Source organism: Microcebus murinus, chromosome 9 (genome assembly GCF_040939455.1).
Source record: "Microcebus murinus isolate Inina chromosome 9, M.murinus_Inina_mat1.0, whole genome shotgun sequence".
Taxonomy (NCBI): Eukaryota; Metazoa; Chordata; class Mammalia; order Primates; family Cheirogaleidae; genus Microcebus; species Microcebus murinus.
In genome coordinates this window covers 32,787,656-32,807,519 of record NC_134112.1, presented here as the reverse complement: position 1 = coordinate 32,807,519, position 19,864 = coordinate 32,787,656, and the positions used below count along the sequence as shown (strand labels likewise).

General features: G+C 34.6%; 1 protein-coding gene and 1 non-coding gene across 12 annotated transcripts in view; one reads left to right on the top strand and one right to left on the bottom strand.

The window, feature by feature from the left end:
- The window catches only part of HDAC9 (histone deacetylase 9), an 873,646-nt gene that overhangs the window by 79,044 nt on the left and 774,738 nt on the right, over positions 1–19,864 (top strand). The gene's annotated exons all lie outside the window — the stretch shown is intronic.
- Positions 9,351–9,477, bottom strand: LOC142873216 (U6atac minor spliceosomal RNA). Its single transcript, XR_012921257.1, has one exon. It is a non-coding gene; the product is annotated as a U6atac minor spliceosomal RNA (small nuclear RNA).

The following is a 19,864-nucleotide window of genomic DNA, read 5'->3' as shown; positions in this document are numbered from 1 at the left end:
GTTGCATTATAGAATGTTGTCTTCCTACATAATTCATTTCACCTAACTTTATTAGGAAAATTAATGGAATGGAAATCTCACATAAGTGTTTGATTAGAATCAAGGGAAATCTAACTTGTGATAAAGGTCAAGATGGGCTTTCAGAGCAAGTAATTTTATGGTTAGAAGCAAAACAATTTTATTTATAGACAGCCGTTAACAGGCAAAAAAAAAGTACATCATTTGTTATTTGAAAAACATCAGGGAAGCCAGTGATTCTCAATTTGGACTATGCATTAAAATTACCTTTGAAAACAAAGACAAAAAACCAAAATCTGAACCAGGACCACCACCTCAATGATTCTGACTCAGTTCAACTTATGTGAGGCTTAGGTATGAGTATTCATTAAATCTCCAAAGTGATTACAACATGCAACCAGTGTTGAGAACCACTGTTAAAGAAAGGATCAGGAAAGTACAAAAGTACAAAAAGTACAAAATAAATATGAAATCCTTACCATTCAGGAGATAACACATTTCCTTTCCAAAAGAGGAAATACTGTCTAATTAGTTATAAAAATTAAACTTTTAGTTGTATTTTGAAAGGAGACAAATTAATCTCATTTAAATATTGTTACAAGGATAGGTGGGAGTACATGTTTATGTTTTTTAAAAAAGTCTTTCTGTGTGTATCTAAACTCACTTGTTTTCTTTAAGATCATTGAATCTCAACTATGGGCCTAGTTTCCTCTGCCCTTCGTTATTCTAATTTATGAATTAAAACTGTACTTTAATTTACAAATGCATAATTTAAAACCAGTGGAGTGAGTGGGAAACTAATGGTCAATGCAAAATACAGTTATTACCTTGGGTATTTTTCTCCATAAGGAAAGCATGGTTACTGTTACAAAGTGATATTTGGGTACTTTGTGCAAGGTATCTTGATCATTCTGGGCCTAGGATGCTTTTTCTATAAAACTGTGATATCATACATTGCTGAATAGCAATTACCATTTATTGAGTGTTTATTATATTTCAGGTTCTAAGTGAACTAAATTGCTTTATAATGTGATATCTCATTTAATCAGAGTAAAAACCCTGTGGAATAAGTACTATTTTAAAAAATCCTATATATTTTTTGTTGTTGAGACAGAGGCTTACTCTGTCACCCCGGTAGGGTACAGTGGTCTCATTATAGTTCACTGCAACCTCAAACTCCTGGGCTCAAGCAATCCTTCTGCCTCAGCCTCCTGAGTAGATGGGACTACAGTTGCATGCTGCCATGCGTGGCTAATTTTTCTATTTACGGTAGCAGTGGGGTTTCTCTCTTGCTCGGGCTGGTCTCAAACTCCTAAGCTCAAGCAGTCCTCCCATGTTGGCCTCTCAGAGTGCTAGGATTACAGGTGTAAACTCACCATGCCAGGCTTTTTTTTTTCTTTTTTTAGGAGATAAGGTCTTACTCTTTTGCCTAGGCTGGAGTGTAGTGGTGCAATTATAGTTCACTGCAGTCTTGAACTCCTGAGCTCAAGTGATCCTCCTGCCTCAGTCTTCTGAGTAGCATCCCACTGTGCCCAGCTAAGTTTTAAATTTTTTGTGGAGATGAGGTCTCACTATCTTGTCCAGGCTGGTCTTGAACACCTGGGTGCAAGTGATCTTCCTGCCTTGGCCTCCCAAAGCACTGGGATTGTAGGTGTGAGCTGCCCTGCCCAGCCTAAAACCCTATTTTAAAGATGAGAAAACAAGTCTCAGAGATTTGTCAAAGGTAAACATGTCTAAGGTTGTACATCTAGTTAGAGATGGGCCAGGATATGAATTTGAGTAGTCCAAAACCACGGCCAGTTGGTAACAAGGTAACAGTAACCTTTTATGAAGAAAAATTTTTCAGCTTACTTGAATGGTTAAGACTAGAAACTAAAGCTTATACTTTATTTTTAGGGAAGCTTTCCAAAAAGACAGTCCTGATATTTCCCAACTGAACGACAGATTTTTCTGTTGAAGCTAACAAGGAACAGGTGCACTGCTAAAGACTTTGCACCACTCTTTGCTCCCAAATCTTAGGGAAAACTTCGGGTTGGAGGGAGATAGAAGAGAACTCATGTGGATTAATTTGAATTGGCTTGGTGAGTGTCAGTTGAGGGAAGCCTAGCAAGCTTGAGGTCAAAAGACCTTAACTAAATTTCTGGCTCTGACGTTCATGCCCTAGAACTGCAATCCCCAACTCCCGGGCTACAGACTGCTACAGGTCCATGGCCTGTTAGGGACCAGGCTGCAGAGCTTTGCCCCCCTACCCCCAACCCCTATCCATGGAAAAATTGTCTTCCACAAAACGAGTCCCTGGTGCCAAAAAGGTTGGGGACCACTGCCCTAGAAGTCACTCAACTTTTCTGAATCTCAGTTTTCTCATCTTTAAAATGGAAATGTTGATGCAGTAACTGAACTTACCTCAAAGGGCTGAAGATCAAATAGGATAATGTACTGTGAAAACTCTAAATAAAGCATGTTTTTATGCTGTACACTGTGCATTCATAAAAAAGCATGTTTTTGAAAACTTAATCAGATTTTTGTTTTCTAGTTAGAAGTCTTTATTCCTTTAATAGTCAGAATTAAAACAAAAAATTTTTACTCTACTTGAATTAAAATGCCCTTCCGAAACACTTGGACTGACTTTTACTTAAAACCCCTAGGCATTTAAGCAATCTCCAAGGGCACCAATTATTTCCTAATGGGAAAATCCCATGATGAATTGTAATAGCACTAGCAATTCATTCATTCAGCAAATGTGTATTGAGTGCCTACTGTGTGTCCAGAATGGTTTTATTGGAAATAAAAGTCAGTAAAAATAAAAGCAAGCAAAAATGAAATTGCCTATTAAGCACCTACTATGGACTAAGTGTTACATATAATCAATCTCATTTAATTTTCACAGCAATCCTGCGACATAGGTTTTATTACTAGCATTACTTGTAAATGAAGATACTGAGGTTCTTAGAGTTTAAGAGACATGTCCAGCACCTCCTAGCAAGGAGATGGTAGAACTGGAATTAAAACCCTAACTCCTCTTCTAGTAATTGAATTTACTTTTGACCACTCGTTTTTAATTCATTTATTCATATTTCTTTCAGCCTAATCCTTTTGACTTTCTTCTTTCTATGAACATCATAAATATTTTTTTAGCCATCTGTGCTTAAAACAGTGGCATCATTTTTGAAACTCTTACTTTGCTCCCCTCCACATCAAGTCTGTTTGGATCTTCATCAACCTTATCTTCCATTTTTGTTGCCCACTGTTAGCACTCATTGCTTCCTGCTACTACTATTGTAGTAGGCTTTTAACTAGTCTTTCTACTTTTACTCTCTCCTCCATTCAGCCTAATCTGCACACTGTTGCCTGGTGAGTCTTACTAAAGCACAAAGCTAATTATGCTCTTTCTCAGAAATCTTCCATGGCTTGCCATGGTCTACAGAAGTTGTCTATACTCAACAAGGCACTCCCACTGTCCAGGGTATAGAGCAAACCACATTTCTAGCTTTCTCCCTCACTATGCTCCTTCCTGTACACAAAATCAGAGTTTCCCAGGCTTGTCTGATAAAAACACCTGGGGCTTATTAGTTCACAAGTTCCCAGGCCCTGCTTGAACCTACTAGGCCAGCATTCTCAGGGCTTTACAGAGCCTTGTGAGGCGTGGTAAGACTGGTGGTCCTCTGAAAACTCAGAGCACAGGTACCAGCTGTGACCATCCTGGGTCTCTTGCTAGCACTGTGTGTTCAGGAAGTCAGCCATTAGTCAGTGTCGCCTGACATGATGACACTTAGTCATACCTGAGTCCTCCCAGCTACCCTTTCTCACACATCCCTGAGGTGCAAACCAAGTGCCTAAGGACCAAGACACTTTAATTGAAGTGAATCCTCTAAAGAGGTGATTTTCTTACATTTGAACAAGCATGAGATACTTTTAGGTGAGCACAATGTGAAATACATAAAGGAGGCTTACTTGTAAATACATGTTTAGCTAACATAAAAATTGTCCCATTTTGAAATTATATAGATAAGTATAAATATGTATAATTACATATAGTTAAATATGTGCATATATGTACATAAATGACTATGGGCATAAGTATATATGAAATTGAATATATATGTGTGTAGGCACACACACACACATACATATATGACTTTTCTTCCTTCCAAATTATTACTATACAGATGTTCTGCAACTTAAAATGGGTCATGTTCTCACAAACCTATTATTGTAAATTGAACAATTGTAAGTCACTTGGTCCCCATGATAAGTTTGGGACCATCTGTATAAATTGGCTTATAAAAAGATCCCCAATATTATAGGATAAAAAGCTTTAACCATAAGATTGTGAAGCAAAAGGAAAATAATGGCCAGAAAGTAAGATGGAGTAGAAACATTTTTATGTAAAACTTTTTGCATTGTCATTGAAATACTGTTAAATCATGCATTGAAATAAAGATCATTGCTTTTCTCTTTTTCTTTTATTTTTCCCAATTTGCATTGTTAATAATTACTTGTTTTAAAAAAATTACTTGTATTATCACTCTATTTACAGATTTTTTCTCCTCAGCAATTTCTATTTGTCACAAATTCATTTTAAATATAGTATTTTTGTGAACCCAAAGTTTAAAAAATTGGAAATGAAATAGCAGCATATAATTGATTTGTTTCTGAAACCAAAAATCTAGATCCTTTGGCTATTGTACAAAGTAGACTTAGAAGTAAATATAGAGTGTTGTTTTAATTGGAAGGTGAAGAAATCACCCATAAGTAAATTGAAACCCATAAGTAGATTGAAATATTTAATTGTACATTCTGAATGTGAACCTAATTCATTCTTTTCCTTCTTCTTGCATCCATCCACCCATCCATTCATCCATCCACCCACAATATAGTTATTAAATGCCACTGTGTATAGTGCAAGAGCAGATGTGTACTCTTAAAAGTTTTGCTGCAGCCTTGATATTCATTGGGTAACACTGACTTTCTCAAAGCTAAAGGAAATAAATGAGTCTATGTCACCATCCTAGGTTGATTTACTTCAATATTAAAGTATTTGTTTTTTTTGTGTTGATATTTTAAATATGTGTCTACCTTTAGTGTCCTTTTAGTCAGCATTATGAAATGTTTTTTTGACAATTACAGTCATACTGTGTCTGGCCATGAAATCAGTGGCTCCACTGTCTCACTGGGTGGAATGCTCTCTTTTTCCAGGTGGGACAGGCTAGTCTAGGGTGTGTGCTCTTCAGTAGTCTCCTGGCCTTCTTCATTGTACCAACATTCAGGCCATAGTCACCTCTTGTACAAAGAGGGATTTATCTGTGCTGTGTGTGTTGCACCTGGTCTTGGGGCTACTCTCTTTCTTAGTAGGGAGAGTTGTGCTGAGCACACCCTGGAAGAGGTAGTGAGAAGCTGTTGTTGCCTTTGGCTTTAGCTTTCCTGTTGTGGTGGGAAGAGGGTAGGCTTTGAAGCTAGGTAAACCCACATTTAAGTCCAGTTTCCCTCACTAATCTTGGACAAAATATCATCTTTTACATTTATAAATCATGGAGAACATTCTGTATCTCATGGAGTTTATCCACTATAAGTAAAAAGTTTACCTCTTTTTCTCTACCAGTAAATATTTGTTGAATGCTACTGATAATAATTTTAGGATTACAGGTATCAGCCTACAGTTGACACTTGAACAATGCAGTGGTTGGGTGCTCCCACAGCCACATACAGTTGGAAATCTGCATCTAACTTTTGACTCCACAAAAATCTTTTTTTTTGTGAGACAGAGTCTCACTTTGTCGCCCTGCTTAGGGTGCAGTGGTGTGATCATAGCTCACTACTACCTCAAACTCCTGGGCTCAAGCAATCCTTCTGCAGTAGCCTCACCAGTAGCTGGGACTACAGGTGCATGCCACCATGCCCAGCTAATTTTTCTATTTTTTTGTATAGATAAGGGTCTTGCTCTTGCTCGGGCTGGTCTCAAACTCCTTAGCTCAAGCAATCTTCCCGCCTTGGCTTCCCAAAGGCTCATAGGGAAAATTGTGTGATGTAGTTTCCACCATGAGATTGGACATGAAATATTAATAGAATGAGACCTAAATTCTGGATCTGCCATTTATTAGCAATGTGGGTGCAGAAAAGTTACTTAACTTGACCAAGTCCAGTTTATTCCTCAAATAATCTTTATAGACCTGTTAAGCATTAGATGAAATCATGTAATAAAATAAAAACGCAGAGGTTTTCTGTGCAGTCTGTACCATAATTTAAATATGTTTACACTGTTTCCCAATTCCTGAAAAAATGATTTTATACTAACCCAGAGAACTCTGTTTGAATATCATTCTTTGTTCCAAATGCATTTCCTTGTGGCAGGAAGTGATAAAAACACATGGCATGGACAGCTAGTGACTGAAGAGGAAGTTAATGATGTTTGTTTTTCCTCCAGAATTAGAGTTCAAAAATTAAAAATAAAAATGTGGCTTGCCATGTTTGTAAAATATGCACAATTTTTTGATCACAGGATTACAATGAACCTAATATTTTGACATTTGTATTTCTTTGCTATTTATAAAGTGTTCTTAAAATTAAAAAATTTGAGGCTTTACCTTTCATTTTGTAAACTATAATGATTAAAATATTCAAATACTATTAAATATATGTCAAATTTATTTCTTCTTTTCCCTGTTGACTTAGAAAATGAGAGAAGGTTTAGAGAAAAGTATTTTGAAATCATTGACAAGCAGAAATGATACTGTTAGGATTCCATGTCAAGATTGTATTGCCTTTGAGGAGACTTTTTAGGTGGTTTTTAAGCTTTGATGGGAAGAAGTAAACAAGGCCTTTCCTGACAGCTGTGTCTTGGAAAAATAAAAGCCAAGAAAACCCAATTGTGATTGGAAAGTATTGCTCGACTCAAATTTCAGCTCATTTATCACCAGATTCCCCTATGCTCCTGGAGTTGAGATAGGATGAACTGGGTGGTGTCACGGTAGAAGGCAGTTGTTTAAGAAAATCTAAAAGTGACAATAGATGCTATTCAAAAAGTTAGAATATTTTTATTTCAGTGAACAAATTCTGTAGTTTGGAAGGAAGAATGCAACTTCTTTGAAATGTCTTTCATTTAATTAAAAATCAAGATTTATGTGGTTTGCTACTGCTGAACAATATCATTCTGACTTTTGTTTAGCTATTGTGTGGTGGTTTATAAAAATTCAAATGCACTTTGTTATGGGTAAATTGGAGTTCCTTTGGTAGATGTTTAACTTTTTATTGCAAAACCCTCTGTGCTCACTTATGTTGTCAGTTTGGCAGTAGTCATACACACGGGAAAATCACTTTTAAACCTGTTGAGTGGAAAGGATCATGGGTATTTATTGTGAGAAGAAAGGGAAGGTAAAGATGTTGTAGGTTATACCATTTTGAGAATTAGCTTTGGAAAGGTCCTTGAGGAAATAGTATTTGGAAGTGGTAGATATTTTTATATTACTTCTAAGTAAAATCATGATTTTTCTTTTAATGAACCACAAACAAATTACCTAGTCCAGTATTAATGAAGCCAATTTAGTAGGTTGCAGTTAAACAACGACTGCAACATACCAGAGTGCACACACATTGTAAGATTAAGTATTAATTTATGAAACTGATGTTTGAGTTTTATATGCATAGGCATATTTCTATATATGCATATGTATACTGTATTTCATATGAAATATATTTCTCAGTGTGAGTAGCAGTTGAAAAAGCTTGAAAGGCACTTGAGTTTTTCTCTCATTTTACAGAGGAGAAAACTGCAGGAAGCTGACTCCCAGTTTATTTGAGTGGGTCTCCATGAGGTGGCTTATTTACCATCAGGTCTCTCTCCTGTTAGTGTCTATTTGATCACCTATGCATCTTTTACAATTTTTCCCCCATGCTAAAAAGTTTCTATATTCTTGTGACCAGGATCAAAGATGCTGATTCTGGGGAGATAAATCTTCAATGAGTCTCTGAGCACCGTGTTGGGTAGGTGGTTTAATACCAAGGGGGAAAAACAGAATATTTATAGCTCTATGTATAGATATGGTCAGTTATTTTCCATAAGTAAAATCAGGTGGAAAGTTGGAACAATAATCTAACAAATTTCATCAATAATAGACATAAGTAATCTTTATTAGCTTCTACTATTTGTTTCAATTCAGTTCAACAAATATTTATTGAGCTTCTACTTTGTGCCAGGTATTCAGCCAGCTACTTCCTCCCTCCTTTATGGGAAATGAATTATCTAGACAATTATATTGATCCCTCCCTTTGCTTGTGGTATATAAGGAGATTTACTGAAGTAAGAACTGTTTTGTTTGTCAAAAGTAAAAGAGACGTAGCTCCATGCTTTAAAACAAAATATGCCACCTTGGGACTCTGTTATGTTTTATCTAGAAATGATCCTAATATCTTGAACTCAACCTTTCGCACATTAGGAAGTCCTGTAATGATAAGGGTTACCTGTAATAGTTTTCTCTTTGTTTTCATAACACATTGATTTTTGTTGAACCTTCTCCCTGTTGCTATTTACACAGTGTCAGCTCTGTATCACGAGCGGATGAATGCTTTTTTTTTTTTTCTTTGACAACCTGAGAATCAAGGCAGCAGAACCAAGGGGGCCGACTGTGAGGCTGCCATGTGAGGCTTTGTCATTCCCACATTGTTACTGCTTCTTGTTTGCCTTTCTTTGTGGCAAGTCCTGAAGATGGTGTTCTGTTTTCTATCTTTTTGTTTTTAAAGTGTTTGTGCAAAGCATATCATTCTGTTTTTAGTTTGCTTATTAGTTGAGTGTTGGCCATGTAATTCATTGCCTGTAGCAGTTACAGAATCATAGAATAGTCCCCAGATGGCACCATGAGCCTGCTTTTTCTTGATGGCTGTCACTGCAAAGAGGGATACCCAGTAGGTAGGTCTAAGCCAAAAGAGGGAGATATATAAACAGAACCTGATCTTGTCAGTAGGTCTAGAAAAGCTGCTTTTTTTGTTTTGTTTTTAATTGTCAATCTTTTAAATCTTTGCTAATTTGAACAATTAAGCATGATATTTTTTAGTGATTTTTACTTGTATTCTTAATTATTAGTGGTTTTGAACATTTTTCCATATCTTTATAGGATTTTCTTTTCCAGTTTTGAATTTATGTTTGTGTCCTTTGCTCATTTTCTTACAAACTATTCTTTTTTATTGATTTATGTTATTAAAATTAATTTTTTGATAGTGGTTGAATTTTTATCATTTTAATACATTTTGAATGTTCATTTTAGTGGCCTTAAGTATGTTTATATTGTTGTGCAGCCATCACCACTGTCCATCTCTGGAACTTTTCCATCATTCCAAACCGGAAAAAACCCCAGTTAAATGCCACAAAGTAGGTGGTAAAATCTTAACCATATGTGTGTTGTGCAGGCCTGAGGGCCTCTTCCATTCTTGTCAAGGGGAATTCTAACCTTCTCTCCTTTCATACAACACCAGAAATACTTCTTGAATGTTATAATCTCCTAATTATGTCTTTGGATCCAATGCTGCCATGATTATTGCTGCTTCATTTTAAAAGATGTATTTATACATTAAATAAACAGGCAAACAGCTGTTTTCCTATGACCATCTTACTGAGCAAGTTCTGTTTTGTTTAGTCTTTATACTTCCTCCACTTTTTATTTAATCTACTGGTGTTTGATGTTTTTCTTTCTTGCCAATGTGGTATTTCCAGCTGTGCATGGAAATTAATTTTCTATTTGAACAGACAATTCCAGGAAATTATCTATTAAGGTTATAGGAAGCAAAGAAAATGTTGTTTTACATTTCTTTGTAAAACAAAAAAATTTCTTGGCATTATAAGGGTGGGGGGAAGGTTGGTTTAAGAGTTTATGATTGGCAGCTTATTTTTTGTTTTTAACTAATATTATTTAAATAAAATAAATTATGCCATTGGCCACAAAACTGGTCAATAATAGAAAGTGTGTGGCACTGAAAACTTGTTCTCCAACTGACAAATAATTCTAAATGCATCTTCCATGGACTGTGAAACCTTTTTTGGACAATAGATCTCTTTGTGTATCTGACTGATTCTGTGGAACCTCAAACTTAAGGTCTACAGAATCTTATCCATTACCCTAAAGGTGAGATATGTTGAGAATTTATCAGATTTAAAAATGCATTAGGTTTTAAGGACCACTTAAACCTATATATTATATTACCCGTCACAATTAATGGTGTCTGGGATGGGTCTGTGTCGTAAAAGATATTAATGTTTCTACAGTGAAGTTCATATACTTTAATCGTCAATGAGTTAAGTGAAAACAATAAACAGCCTCATGCCTGTGTAGGCCACTTTTTGCTGCCATATGAGTTTAGATTTGTTGCCAAATGAGTTTTGTTCTTTAGGATCATGAATAAGGAACAAAATTTCACCTCTACTTTAGAGGCTGCCACCCTCCTTGGTTAGAAGCGGGTTAGCTCCATACTCCAGGTGTGCCTACTTCTCCTCAGCCCCACTCAAGTTATGGACTTGGCATTGTCACTGTTGTCGACATTTTTGTTACTCAACAATTCCTCTGCTGAATTTAATTCCTTGTTTTTCAGCCATGTTGCACCTGAGCTCTGATTCTTTATACTCAATATTTGCCATTGTGTGTAAATGTTTCATCGTACCTTAAACATACATATTATGTTCTTCATCATCTCTATTCCTTTGCACTGGTTGTTCTCAATACTTGAAATGCCTTTTCCTCTCTTCCTCCTGTTAAATTTATCCCCTAACACATCCTTCTACTAGGATAATTTAGTTTCTCCCTTTTTTATATTCACTTAGAGTTTTGTATCACTCCATAATTATTTGAATATTTGTTCATCTCTTCCATCAGACTGTTAAGTTTCTTGAGAGGAATACCTGTTTGTATAGCCATTGCCTTGCAAAGTGCCTGGCACATCACAGATTCAAAGCTTTTCAGCCCAAGATAAAGAGAAAGTATGTATTTGGCGGTAATGGAGTGAGACTGGAGACCGGAAAAAGAGGGATGTGCAGTAGAAATAAATTAGAGAACAAGACAGAATGGTACGAAACAACTATGGTTTTGTTTAGCTTATATGCACATGAGGATTAGAAAATTAAAAGATTTATATGGTTTTGAGAATTAGGAAAATTTCAAAAAGGAGGCGAGTTCCTAGGACTTTGATTTCTTTCCAACAAATGAGGAGGTTGGATTAAGAATTTTTAAGATTCCTTAGAGCTCAAAAATTTTGGAGAAGATATCTATATGCCAGAAATTATTGTAAACTTCAAAAAATGGCCCTGAGTAAATTTAGAAATAAATATTATAGCAAATCATCTTCTGTACCTCTTCTTTTTATTAATTTAATATCAGTCAAAATATTATAATAGATTAAACAAATCAAAGCTCTCATATAATCTTGCCTAGAAACAGCTTTGGGCCAAACATTTTCTTCCCAAAATATTACAGGTGTGATTTAAAAAAAAATATACTCATAACAGAGGGCCTAAGCCTAGTTTATATAGATGTAAATTAATATAGCTATAAAAAAGAAAAATATACAAGCAGCATTTTCCCTTAAATTTAAGCATTATAAAGAAATTTTGATTTTTGTTGAAGTTTTATTCTATTACAAATATTCCAACTCTAAAATCTTCTCAGAATTAATTATGTAATTTAAAACAAAACGAGGAATTACTGATTCGAATGATCCTATGTTTACCACACTTCATTCAAAATTCTACTGAACTTTCTTACATGTTTCTTGCTATGTGTTAACATCATAGGATCTCACAATATCCATTTTTAACTTATGCAAGAATACTTTCTGTTTTGAATAGCACATTCCTCTAGGCTATATCAAATGGAAGTTTTGGGAATTTGATCAATATGTGGTGTTTAAATTATAGTCTATGCCCTTTAACAATTTTTTTCTAATTGTATAATTTGAAATATGGTGAATTTTCAAAAATAGTTTAGAAAAAATATGAACTCTTTTTAAAATATACATGTAGGTGGATATAATGTATTTGATATAGAAACTATTGAACATTTGGGAATAGATACTGTAAACTTTAATTCAAATATATTAAATGACTAGGGTTAAAAGCATTTCTTTATCAAATAGAACTTATTATGCCCCAGGATATGTGTTGTGTGTTAGATATTGATTATCATACTTGTCTTCTCACTTTCTGGTAGGCAAGGACACTCTCCTTGGTGATCTTGCCCAGTTACCATCTAACAATGTAACCGGAAAAAAATCTGTCTTGAACTACCAAAGTGCTGATAGTAGTTTTTGCCATTTACTGTCTCTTATATTTGCTTGAAAGCTCCTTAATTGAGGACAACTATCAGTTAAGAATTTTCCCAAGGGAATAGTATCATAGCAGTAATCAGATATGTACTTTTCAGATATAATTCTTCTATCTTCAAAGTAAATTCTAGAAGGATTATTTATTTCAAATAGAAACACTTTATTTATTTTATTTTCCAGAGATCCCGACTTTCTTCATTTCTTGTGAAGTTGAGTAATGTATCCTTGGATTCATTTTTTTTGTGTATATTTTTATTTAAGGACTTAGCTATTCACATTGGTCAGATGACCTCTTAGTTCTGTTTGTATTATGTGTAGTTGTATACATACACAGTTGGATACACAGGATCTACTTTTACTGTTTGCTCTGCAATCAGATATGTAAGAGATTAAAACAATAAGATCTGCATATTCAGAAATGTAAAAACGCATGAATAAAACTTTTGTGACAACTTTGCTCCATTTATAAGTCACACTAATGACTGCTTTGCTTCTCGGTAATTTTCCATTTGTAACATTTTATACCTGGATACACAAATGTAATGCAATTGAACAAGAAAACAATTATCTGTCTGGTGGAAATAATGTACTTATCTCATTGAAACAATTGGCTTGTTTAAAAATACACAGAAGTTTTAGTTCTGCTCAGACTGCAGTTACCTGTAATTTGTAATGAATTTCCAGGAAGAATTAAAATCCTCTGATGTAATTAGATCAGCAATTGAATCCACCGGTTGGGAATGATAAATTTCCATGCATAATATGCATAATTCCCCTCTGCTACAAACCTCTGTTTGGAGCCATTTTGGATTTGAGAGTTTTTTTTTTTTTTTAATAATCTATGAGTTTTGGCTGGATCCCTGGAAAACTTCACTTAAAGACTGTATCTTCCAGTGAAGGCTTCGTGTTGACTTGTGGGTTCTGTGTCAGTGAAATGTTTCAGCACTTTTTTGGCCTGGGTCAAATGTTTGGCATTTTCTGTGGTGTTTGGCCCAACCTATCTATAGAATCACATTAGGTTCCAGATAAATCCTAAAAGCCATGATTCATCTGCAAGCTTATATGGGACTTTCCTGGGTTTTGGTAGTGGACTAATACCACTGAAGCGTTGGCGATTCAATAGTATTAATAATATTTCTAAGGACAGATCTATTTTAAAAATAATACAAAGAGAGACTACTTTACCTTTAGCCTGGCACTAATTTTTCTTGTATCTGACTTATTCACAAAGGTCAATGTCCTATTTTAATTCCTTATAGTTTTTTTCCCTTCTCTTAAGTTTCTAAAGCTACTGAAGATCAACAGCATTTTCTTCTTTCTTAAAGTGTGATGGCTCTTGCTCTTGGCTGACTTCAGTCTTGTGATGTGGCACTGATGTGGGTTTTCATTTTTTACTTTGAAGGTGCTGCCAAAGCTAGTTAATTTTAGTTATAACATCATAGAATGCTGGAGCCTGTAGGTGCCCTAGAAATGGTTTGGTACAGCTCCCTTATTTTATACATAAGGGAAGCCAGGCCTAGTTTCTTAGTTCTTATAGGAAGCTGTGGCACTGTTAGGCCACAACTCATGTCTACCTTGCTACAGAGCAGGTCTTTGGAAACTTATCTAACTGCTTAAAGATTCACTCCCCATTCTCAATCTCAGATTTTGTATCTCTAGGTAGTTTTCCTTTTTTTTTTTAATGCTTTCTAAATTTAGCTCCCCGTACATCATATTAATTTGGGAAACCAGTAAAAAATTTAGTTTAAGGCCAGGCGCGGTGGCTCACGCCTGTAGTCCTAGCACTCTGGGAGGCCGAGACGGGCGGATTGCTCGAGGTCAAGAGTTCGAAACCAGCCTGAGCCTGAGCGAGACCGTCTCTACTATAAATAGAAAGAAATTAATTGGCCAACTAATATATATAGAAAAAATTAGCCGGGCATGGTGGCGCATGCCTGTAGTCCTAGCTATTCGGGAGGCTGAGGCAGGAGGATTGCCTGAGCCCAGGAGATTGAGGTTGCTGTGAGCTAGGCTGATGCCACGGCACTCACTCTAGCCTGGGCAACAAAAGCGAGACTCTGCCTCAAAAAAAAAAAAAAAAAAAATTTAGTTTAAACTGGGATTAGTTGGGATTCAAGAGTGTTATATACTACTCCATTCTTTGCATATTCTGAGCCACTAAGAAACAAACATAGAAAGAGAAAGAGATCAAAATAACAACTTTATTACAAATAATGTTGGATTTTAGAACAGATAGTGAGCCCAAGGCTGAAGCAAGCTTCTTGTGCTTCCCCCAAACCTGATTGACTTTAGCCACTCATTCGTAGAGAAGCGTGGAACTGCAGGTTTCTGGTCCAACCCCCATCTGTAGGGCCTGTCCTAAGGGAGGGCTGGCAGACCAGCACCTCCAAGAGACCCCAGGAGCCAAGGGCTCCTGCTAAGGGCTCCTTTCCCAACTCTGGCCAAGTAGAGCAGCCCTGCAACGACCCATAGGAAGCAGTCTCCTTCAGTAGCTCACCTAGGATGAGTCTTTGTGTTTTCTTCTTTTTTCTTGGTTTAGCATTCCAGTTTTCTACTAGCATTCAGAAAGCAATGTCATTTACATTTCTTTTCTCTGTGAGATAAGTTATTTTCCCACTATCTTTATAAATAGAGTTGAAAAAGCAAAGGTAGTGAAATCAACCTATTCAACTGATTATTTACAATAGAGGAGAATAAATGAAAAATTAAGTAGCTGGCAATGAGAGATGGCACTTTGGAAATGTGTCCACAGTACTTCACAGTAATGGAAAATGAAGAACTTCTCTGTTCTCTCTCGACCAGGTCATTCTTCCTCTGACATTTTTAAGAAGAGAAAATTGGGGAAGATTTTTACCTATTTACAATCTTTGTTTAAGTTATACACATCTGCCAGCACCCACCATTAAGTTTTAATAAATATCTTCTCAGCTATATATAGACAGATTCAAATGATCCTTATTTTGCTTTTGCTTTCCTGTGGTCTTGAATTAAGTAAAATTTCAGATCACAGAACTCTGTTGGCATTTTTAGTTGACCTATGTAGGTAGATTTCTACTAGATTTCTCTATATTATTTTTTTCCAGATATTTTTTCAATGATTATCTTGTTTCTTTACCTTCTGCATTGATATTCTTCAAGATATTTACCCATGAGAGCCCAGAGAATATTTAACAGTTAATCAGTTAATCCCCCTTAGGATTTTTTTGCTTTGTGGAGCATGTTGCAATAATTCAAAAATCAATTAAAAGTAATGTAAAATTCCAATGTCCTCAGTTCTCATACCTTCTCCTTCACTGTTCTTATGCTTGCTAGACTTCACTTCCTCTTACTAGGTTGAAGACCATTTAAATTAAAAGATACTGTATTGCAGACTAGCAGATTTAAGATTTTATGTGTTAAGATTTAAGATGTTCCAGTGCCATTTGTTGAGTTGAAAGCATTTTCATTAAGATGGATTGTTTCTGCAGAAGTGATTTAACTGACTCCTCTTGAATCACCATAATGCTTTTGCTTATGTGGGCATGTCAAGTGTCTGCCACAGTGGAAACGCAGAGATGGCCCACAGGAAATAGAATAGACGTTGTCACAGTACACCTGGGATAATACCCAGGGTGTAGAGCAGAATATGGGCTCTGGAGCCATTTACCTGGGTTGAAACTCAATTCTAACAATGACGTTCTTAATATCTGTTTCATTGTGCCTATCTGCACAATGGGCATACTAATTAAGATATCTACCTCAAAAGTTCTTGTGAGGATTAAATTAATGAATACATGTAAAGCACTTTAGAACAGTGCCTGAAACATTATATGTGCTTTGTAAAAGTTAGCTATGAAACAGTCCTCACAATTCTAATTGGGTGAATGGATCAAGGTTCCTCTGTATATTCAAGTGTTTTTCTCAGGCATTATTATTTAGGAAAATTGGACTAAAAAGGTATTATCTGAGGTGTTCCTGCCTTGAATATTTAAAGGTAAACTGTGCATCAAAAGATTACAAGTCTTAATTTTGTATAATTTAATATTCATAAATAACCTGGGCTCTCTGGTAGTCTGTATGAAATATGAGGATTTCAGGCAATTTATTTCGCACTGCCAAACTGTATATATTATCTTGATAATTGGCATTGACTTTGGCACTAAATTTATTTTATCCAGTACTCAACAATTGTTCGATTAGAAGGCAAATATTGAGGAAGAAATACTCCAGCTATTGACAGATCTTGACAATCATAAAATGATTGGGTATTTTGGAGGAATGTAGGATAATCTAATACCTATGGGCATAACATCCTAAGTAGAAAATTTCATAATATAATGTGTTTGTATGTGTGTGGTGTATATGGATAGGTCAATTTCAACATGGAAGGAATATTCAAGGAAGAGTTTTAGGGGAAACTAAAAGTTTTAGTTTTGTTTATATAACAATTAACTTGGCTACATAAATACCAGGAAAATAATTAGAATAACAGATTATGTTGAATGCCTAAAGAAATATGTTTGACAACTTTTAATTTTCTTTCCCTCCCACATACGACTTCTAGTTTGTTTCTGGCACACCAGATGTGTCTCAACACAGTGGCTGATCCTGGTAGAGTTGTGCTAACACCTGTGATCGTGGCATAACAAATTTTCACATTTTAGTTACGTTTAATGAAAGTAAAAGTAGAAGGAACACTGTATTTTTGCAGATAATGTTATACAGATATGGGAAAAGCTTGCCTTTTCTCCAAACCTATCCATCAGGGTTTTTTAAAGCTAATGTTAAAACTTGTGTCCAAATGGTGAATATAAACAAGCAAAAGCTGATTGTAACCTTCCTGCTTTTCCTAGTTAGATACCAGTGGGCTACAATGGGCAGAGGAATGAAGACGGAGGATTGGTGGGGGAAAGAGGAAAAAAATTAGTGGTAGGAAAAGTTTTTAAAAATAATATTTCTTTTTCTGTTTTCTAGCTTTTTGAATGGACTAATTAATTTGCTGTTTTTAACTTAAAACTAGCTTTAATTTTTGATCTCCATGGAGAAAATGCTTTTTGTAGGTCTTCTTGTTTCGTCTTTCATAAATTTACTGTACTAATTTTCTCATTCATTTTTAGCCTTTTCTCAATTTAAATACCAGAACAAGTACCACATTCCAGAAAATTTCTCTCAAAGGAATTAGTTTTGTTTTTAGGTTTGGTCTCATCCATGATCCTTCCATGTCTCTAATTTTGAACATCTACTACTAATAATTCATGTAATAATAACTCACACATTTTTCTCTCAGTTTTTAATTGGAGAATAAACAGAAAGGATCAGAAAGGAACTGTGCCTCAGCATACCAACTTGTACAATTTGTCTCTTTCCTTTAATTTTCAGATCATATTCAGTTTCAATTTATATTGTCCTTTACATATATTATACTTTTAAATGACTTTATGATATCCCTATAGGAGTGGTTGTTTGATAATCTGTAGTTTACTTAATCATTCCTATAATGTTACCGACTTAGATTTATAATGTTTTTCTATTATAAATTATATCAGCACAAAACATTGATTTGAATCTGCCCTCTTTTTTTCTCTGGAGTTATTTACTCAGTTTAGAATTTCTGGCCTAATATTATTAGGTTAAAGGTTTTCATATTTTTATGGGTCACAGGATGTGAGTTTTAAAAAATGGCCTCTGAAGTGCTTTCTCAAATTGCTTTCTAATGTAAATTGGCAATAATAATGTGTGGGTTTATCATTGTCACTTTTATGAGAACCTGGACAGTGATGAATATTGCTTTTTTAGAATTTTTTGTGTTTATTCAATAAATGTAAAATGGTACTTCAGTGTAATTTTAACTTGTATTGCTTTGACAAATAAAATGCTTGAATGTTCTTTTTATCTTTATGTGTGTTTAATAATTTAATTTCCTCTTTTGCATGTCTGTGTTATTGACTGATTTTTCATCCAGATTTTATGTCTTTCTATCAGATTGTTTATCTCCTCTATGTAACATAGAGATCAACCTCTTATCTCTTGTATGTGATAAACATATTTCTGTATTATGATGTTTTCCCATTTTATGACTATTACTTTTCCTAGCATTAAAGATTAAATTGCTACAAAATTGACATATTTTTGTTTCTTTTATTGACTTAAGGTTTAGAAAGTTGTCATTCTATAGAAAACACTCAATTCTATTTGATGCTAATTTTTATGAGCTAATTATATATTTCTGTATGTGTCTACACACATACATACACACAGAAATGGAGAGAATATTATTATAATTATAATAAATGGCATAGATTTTGATCTATTTTTTCCTCAGATTATTAACCAGTTATGTCAATATCATTTATTATATATCTTTTTTTCTCCTCATCCCCAATTGTTTTCAATTTCCTTTTTATCATGTTATTACATTCTTACATAAATTAGATATTTTACTGGACTTTATTTTCTTATTCACTGATCTACTTCAAATTAGATATGGAAAGTACACTATTTAAATTAGTAATGTTTTATAATATGCTTTAAAAAATACTATGTTCAAGTCCTCTTTTCAAAATATAGTGAGCTTCAGTTATGTGAAGGAAAAAGTGTGAATATGGAATTTAAAATTACCCAGTTTCCCCATTCCTGGTAATCAAAGTCTTGCTGGAAAACAGACATGTAAAAATGTAATTATACTATAATGCTATCAAACCATAAAGGAGAGGTGAACAAAGAACTGTGATAGCATGAGGGAGATACTGTATTTTCACCTGTTTATTTTTCTGTAATATAATTTCTAGTTCTAATGAAGTTCTATTATAGTTTTAATTGCTCATTTATTATCTCTACAAAATAACTTGAAAACATTTGATTTCTTTTTATCATGTAATTTTCTCACTGAGGATTATTGTATGTGTCATCTTTTTTATTTCCCAATTCAGTTCTGTAGTTTTCTTTAATGTGAAATACTTATTAGAAAATTTTCCAGTTAAATGTGTGCATGTTATGAATATTATTTTTGAAAATCTACAAGTAATGCTATATTTGCCTTACTTCTTTTTAAAAAGCCTCCATTTTGGGTTTAACATTTACAGGGAATATTAGAGCACATACTCCTTTATCTTTCTTTTTGAGAGTAGGTGCTGAAAACATTCATTGGCAATCCCTTTGGGATTTGATAAGATTTACTGCACATAGACACATGCAGATAGACGTGTCATTCAGGTTATTTTTTGAATAGTAATTTTTTGATAGTTAAAATTTTGAATAGTTAATTTTTGAAGCCAGTGTTAGGCCAGTAAGAAATTTGGGGGCCAAGAAAGCCATAGTTTTATGAAAACCTGATTGGAATTATGGAAAACAATCTGTGTTTTATAGTCATGGAAACCTGTGACTGATCATTTTTGGCATGTGAATTACAGTTTCTATCATTGCAGCTGTTAATTGGTGATGAGAAGGGAATAAAAGATGTTAAGGAGTTTTGGCAAATAAAACTTAAACATATCAAATAGTAATCATTGCTGGAATTCTGCTTTTATCAGTTGTATAAACCTGACTTTTCAAATGCAGAATAAAATTTATT